Source organism: Citrus clementina, unplaced genomic scaffold (genome assembly GCF_000493195.1).
Source record: "Citrus clementina cultivar Clemenules unplaced genomic scaffold, Citrus_clementina_v1.0 scaffold_2, whole genome shotgun sequence".
NCBI classification, from domain to species: Eukaryota; Viridiplantae; Streptophyta; class Magnoliopsida; order Sapindales; family Rutaceae; genus Citrus; species Citrus x clementina.
Genome location: NW_006262688.1, coordinates 5362558 through 5369588, shown reverse-complemented (window position 1 = coordinate 5369588; position 7031 = coordinate 5362558). Strand labels below are relative to the sequence as shown.

The following is a 7031-nucleotide window of genomic DNA, read 5'->3' as shown; positions in this document are numbered from 1 at the left end:
GAGAAGTGTCGTTCTTATTAATCCCTCATCATATTTAGTAGTTATAAAATCGTGTATCTCATTCTTCTGTTTCTCTGCTTTTGCCAGTAGTTCATCAATCTGTAGAGTAAACTTAGCTTTCTCCTCATGGTACTTGTAAAGGGCGTTGTCCTTGTAACTTTCACCCTCAATTTCGTGGCGAGCTTGCGCTATTCTGTCCAAATGGTTGAAGGCAAAATCAATTCTAATCCCACCATGCTGTACAAATTTTAAATTGTCCATATAGTCTATGTTGATCTCTCAAACTCTACAGATGCAGTGAATTATGTGCGTTTTGAAACAAAGGAAAACAAAAACGGTTTTCCTTCATAGAAGTTTCAAAGTTGGAATAAAGGGCAAGAAAATAATTTTAGAGTTGGAATTAAGGGCTACAAAATCTTGAACAGGAGATATCTTTAGCTGAACAGAAATAGATGTTTGTTAACAATCTGACCCCAAATAGAACATGGAATTCATCAGATATTTAACAGTATAACAAGAACTCAAGTAATTCTTCGGATCAGATAATTTGCAAAATATTTAATTCGAAAAAAACATTTCAAGGAATAATCAATTTAACTGTTTAGCAGATTCATATTGTTTCCTATAGTGATGCCTTACATTTTTTATAATTCCTATAGCAACACCATAATGCTATTTGATATCCTTGCTGAACCCAGTGATATTTGCAGAGGGGTACTATCAATGATACTCATATATTATCAATGTGCCAGTGGAGCATAATATTTCTTTTCACATTATTCTTTCAAAATTAAAACCGTTTGTTCAAATTATCCAAGCATCTTGACCACATTTAACTAGTAAGTTGGCACTCTCCATTCCACTATCAACAGCATTTATAGACAACATGACATAGTTTGCTATGGATCAGATTTTCTGAACACGTGACTTCTCACTTAGAATTCAACATAATTTCTATTGGAACCAGAGGAATATCTTTAATTAAAAGCTAAGTCAATGCTGTAAATTTTGAGAAACATATAAACTATATTACATTATTCACTGAACTCTTTTACTACTTAGTACACATAACCACGGCAGAAATTCTTCGCTTGAACTGAAGAAAATACGAGATTAAGCAATTGCAAGTGTTTCTCGCTTTCAGCTTGTAATGTTTAGGGTCCATGGACATGGGGGAATAGGTACTTCAACAACTCCTTCAAGCATTTGTGTAACCCTCCTCATGGTGGGCCGATGAGACGGGTCTTCTTGAATGCACCAAATGGCAACCATCACAAACCTCTGCAGCACAGTCATGTCGTCCATGGCCTCCAAGTCATTTTCAACCAGAGCTCCAAGTGTTCTTTCCTGATAGCAGTCATAAGCCCAATCGGTTAGGATTGCTTTATCCACTTGCTGATTTCGTTATCTATACTTCTTCGCAGGCAAATTATTTCTAGAAGCAGCACACCATAACTGTACACATCAACCTTTACAGTGATCGGCATATTCCTGAACCATTCGGGTGCAACATATCCTTTAGTTCCCCTGATAGCGGTATTGGTATGGCTCTGATCCAGGGTCAAAAGCTTTGCCAATCCAAAATCAGATATCCGGGCGTTGTAATGATCATCAAGAAGTATGTTTTAAGGCTTTATATCACAATGGATGATCTGGGTGCAGCACTCCTCATGAAGATAAAAGAGACCTCTAGCGATTCCCATGGCAATTTCGGTCCTCAGTTTCCAATTCGGCTTTGAGTCTCCAAAGAGGAAACTAGCCAAGGCGCCATTGCTCATGAACTCATACACTAGAAGTCGATTTTGTCCCTCGTCACAGTACCCAAGAAGTCTAACCAGATTCTTATGATGTGTCTGACCGATTCCATTCACTTCAGCTTTGAATTCTTTTTCACTGTCTTGGAATACTCTATTTAACTTCTTCACCGCAACCTGATCGCTAGAACCCATATTCACAAACCCTTTATAAACAGTGCCAAAGGCCCCCCTTCCGAGTTCTTCCTTGAATCCACGAGTGACTTCTACAAGCTCCTTATAAGTAAAGCAGCGCAAATTCATATATGAGACACCTTGTTCCTCTTGGTGAGGCCTTATGAACTTTTTGCGATTAACAACTAGGAAACCTAGACAACAGGCGCTGACTAATAGCAAGTTGATTAATGCAGAGCTGCCGAAGAGTACAGATACCACCGGGATTAATACATCCACTTTCTTCTTTCCTCCGGAAGGGACTTTCCTAATTTTGATGAAAGTTGTCCCTGTCTCATCCCTGTCCGTTTTCCCATAGGAGAGAGGTAGTTTCTTCTTCCAGCAGGTATCATCTCTCAATACAGCAGCAGAACATTGACAGTCCTTCAAGCAAGATGACACACATTCATCTTTGCCATAAGGACTAATCTGTTCATAATCAGATGTTGGCCAATCAGTGTTCCTTAGCTCTTCAATATAATATAGATCTTCTCCAGATTTCTTCCCATCTTCTTCACAGCCTAGAATGAAGTCCGGTTTGCAGCTTCCGTAGACATCATCTGGATCAAGTAAAGAAAACCCTTTTGGGCATTGGCAGATTGGTCTTTTGGCTCCACTGATACTGCAGATGCTGTTAAATCCACAGATTCCACTGCCTAATCCTTTACGGATATCATTGTTAATGCAAATATTCTCCGGCAAGACATCACTGACTGACCAGATGGCGTCTCCGGTGCTATTATTCTTGGGGTGAGAGTAGAAGATAAAAACACCATCAAAGTTTAGAGTTGCTCTGAGGTAATTTTCCTTTGCTGAGACTGTTTCTGGCGTAAGACTGACTATCTGTTTATTTTCTCTCAAAACATACAATTGGCCTGACTCATTGAAGACTACTCGATAACCAGCATTCGATCTGTTAACATCAAACGTGTTACTCCAAAAAAAGGCATCATATGCAAAGCCGCTTTCCAAGTTTATGGTATTAAGCACTGCATTTCCATCCTCCAATAGACGGAATTGGAACCTTCCTCGAGAGAAATCGGTCTCCTTTCGTCTGGAAGATACGACCCCACCCCGTTCCATTGTCTGTGTAGGAAGCAAGGTATCAGTAGGATGATCAAAGGTCTGCCATAACCTCTCAGAGTTTGTATTTACGATCAGAAAGTTGCCAGTATCATAAAGAACACCAAAAGCTGCTTCTCCCGTACTGATTTCAGATTTCCATATCTCCCGGCCTTCGGGGTCCTCAAGCACCAGCCCCCCATTAGCAGTCAGCCGTAGTTTTGATCCTCCCGGCCCAGGATCGTCTCCCGATGCATACCAAACTATGGTTTTACTCGGTATCTTGTAATACCATATGGCAGGCAAGAAGAGATCCTTACTGTCTAGTTGGTGAAACCCTAAAGCGAAATCCTTAGAAGGGGAAAGCCATGGTTCCGTGCTCTCAGCTGCAGTGAGTTGCTGGCCTATACTTATGGTTCCGTTACTTTGTGCGGCTGTTAAACACGGCAGCAGAAGCAAGAAAAGAAGGGATAGAAGATGACAAGCCATTACTGAAATTACTGAAATTGTTTTGAGTAATGAAATTGGAAGAACATGGATGGATTATTCAGATAATATATTTTTCATGTGGAGAAGATAAAAAGTGGGACAGATTATTGAAAATGAATATTCAAAGCTTGTAAGCAAAGGCGTTCACTGCAATTGGACAGATTAATGTTGTTGCACATTTGGTGGGACAGTTGAGTTATGTTACCTGTTGTGAAAATTTTAATATACTCGCAAGCGCACGAATCTAGAAATAGAATAGTGGTAACGAGGTCGATCCCACAGGGATTGTTATAAATTGAAAAGTCTAATTTAAATCTAAAATTAATATTAATTCTAACCTAGTTGAGCAAATTGAGTTTTTAAGAAAATTAAACCAATTAAACTAAAGAAGCAATTAAAATAAAGGAGAATTCAATAAGATAAGAATTACCAAGGTTTCAGAATCCACCATTATTCAACTAGTAATTATCTAATTATTAATTAATCCCCAATTTTAGAGTGACAACTCGAAATCAATCTATGTCATCTCATGGATATAACAATTAAGCCCAAGTAATTAAATCTAATGTAGGTTCTTTTTCTGCTTAATAATATGACATTTAAGAATCTCATGTAAACATATTGAATAACAAAGAGTCAAAGTTTTCCTAAGCACTCTATGTAAACAATTTAATGAAAGACATAGAATCAAAGATGATCATGTATAAACTTTATAAATCCAAGCATAGATTTAATTGAATATTAATCCTAACAATCAATAATGCATGACAGAATTGATGAAAAGATTTTATTAACATCTAATTAATCATGTGAAATAAAAACCATAATCATCAAAGAACATATATAGGGAATTAATTAAATAAAAAGATAATTATTTCATTGAATAGGGTTTCATCCTTAACCTCAGTATAAGAAAATTAGTTAGACATACTTGAATTGGGAGCAACAAAATAAATAAATTCAGCCATGGGGAAGCCGAATTGCTGCAGATTTTCTTCTCTGTCTTGAATCCTTGCGTCTCCAGTTCTCTCTCCTCCCGTGGCCCTCTTGCCTTTATATAATGTTACTGACTTGCTTAATCCTTATTGGATTCTAATTGCATTAATTCTTCTCCACCGACTTATAAAGCCCACTCACCAAGGCCTTTTAAAATTATTTCCTTACTAAACTTTGAAAGCAAAGCACACGTTTGACCACAAAAGCAAAAGGCCAATTAATGATTTCTTCTTTTAATGCCCAGCACATGCATTCCAAATTGCCAAATCTTTGCTTTCCAAATGCATGCCCACCGTTCATCCTTTGAAGAGATTGACTTCCAATTTTGGTCTTCTTGACTTCCATTAATTCTTGGTTGTATTTTTGTCTTCCAATTTAATCTGTATTCCTTCTCAATTTGAAGTGTTTTCATGCCCTTTTTATCAACAATCTCCAATTAATTCCCTATTCAATAAAACAATTCAATTAATTAAAAATAACAAATAAATATAACTAGCAATTATATTATTAAGGGTAAAATATGTATATAAATTATGCTCATCATTACCATTAATTGAAAATAAAAGAAAAATCACTATTGTGATATTGACTTATTAATTTTGTGGGATTTTTGACGAATTAGAACAACCTACCCTTAATTTCTACATTGAGCCTAACAATACGATTGAGGATGTGCCACAAAATCAAGTTGAAGAAGTTGAAATGGTTCTACCTATTCACATTGAAGACAAGAAGATTGTGCTAGAAGAAGATTTGATTGAAAAGGTGAAATTTATTGAAGAGCGCATTGACCGAGAATTGGGGAAGGGTAAAAGTTATTTGATCGTCGTTCATTCTTGGAAGTCTTCATCACCTCGACGAATGTACAAGCGAAGGAAGTTGATGAAGTATGGATTCTTCAAAGTTTCAAGAAAGATTGATGAGAAGGACAATAAATTCGAATTACAAGATGATTTGCTCTTACACTACAAGTTTTATCCTCTAGATTGTATTCAAAATTGAGGACGAGTTTGTTTTAAGAGGGGGAGAATGATGTAGGAAGTTAATTTACATTATATATTTTAGGTAATTTCGGATTATAGAATATTTATTATTTTAGGATTTTCTATTTTAGTTTGAGTCAATTATGGTATGTATTTTAGTCTTTTATTTCTATTATAATTGTGATTTAATTTCTCATTTTAGGTTAACTTAGGGAAGTGGATTTTCTCTATTATAAATAAAGAGGCCTTGTCATTGCTTTGAGAAGTTCAGATTCAATTATTCAATAAAACTCCCCTTTTATAATTCCCTCTGGGATTATCTATCAAAATCTCTTTTGTAGGGTCGTTTGGATTAAAGTATCATCTAATCTCGCTTTATGCGTTACTAAAAATCTCATTGAGTTGTCCTGGTTAAAACGATATCTAATCACACTTCGTGAGCTAATCATGTTGGTTTGGTCCAATACTATAACGATATCTAGTGTTTTCTATCCATTCAATTCTGCTTCTGCTATGCCTCGCTCCATCAGATTCCCATCTGAATTCAGTTCAAATCGAAACCTTCCCTGGAAAAACTGCCATCTGAATGTTTGGAAGAAAGAAACGGTCCCTTTTCAAATATTTGTGAAGGTAGCATGGTGTCAGAGGGATTCTTGAAGCTCTCCCATAGCTTTTTTGTATTGTCACTGAGCCGAACAAAGTTGCCTGTATCATTGAGGGCTAGTAAGCACAAGGCCTTGATCAGCAGTGACCTCAACTTTTGTTCCTGAAGCTGCAGGACTATCTCCATTTGCAAACCAAACTATAGTCTTCTGTGGGATTTTAGCATACCAAATGGAGAGCATGAAAAGGTCTTTGTTGCTGTCAAGTGAGTGGAAACCGAAGGCAAAATCCCCATTAGGAGAAAGCCATGAAGACGAGTTTTGTGAGGCAGAAAGAGAAGCTCCAATGGTTATGTTGCCACGGGTTTGAGCAAAAGTTAAAAATGGTTGCAGCAGCAGAAGAAGAAATGAAAGTGAAAACAGAAGCGGAAAAGCCATTGCTACAGCTGTAATTCAATAGGGTTGATGAATTAACCCAAGATGGATTAATTGAATTAAAATATTAAAGAGATGAAATGAAGTGAACGGAGTCTTTTACGTCTAGCAAGGTTGCAAGTCTTGTCAGGTCTCTTATAATTTCTTTGTGGACCAAATTTTCCCATGCACGAACATCTAGACTGTAAAAACAAACGCTTACAAATTATATTTTGGTATGCAATGAAAAATCTAATGAAAATCATTTTATTTTTATATCACGTCAATCATGTACTAAATAGTTGTATTCGAGATTATATCATGAGCAATTTTTTTGGGGCCATGGAAGCAAAATTTATTGGTCTATATGGTAACTCGAGGGGCATATTGGACATAGTGGGTGGCAGTTCGAGGGCTCATTGTTAGTCATTGGCAAAGGGAAGCAAGAATAAAAGACAAGTTTTATTTAAGTGATCTATAATTCCATTGTTGATTGAAAATGGTAGATTTTTTTTAGT

General features: G+C 36.6%; 1 pseudogene; it reads right to left on the bottom strand.

Moving 5' to 3' along the window:
• Positions 1–955: 955 nt before the first annotated feature.
• LOC112101174 lies at positions 956–4853 on the bottom strand (annotated as a pseudogene).
• Between the last annotated feature and the right edge of the window lie 2178 nt (positions 4854–7031).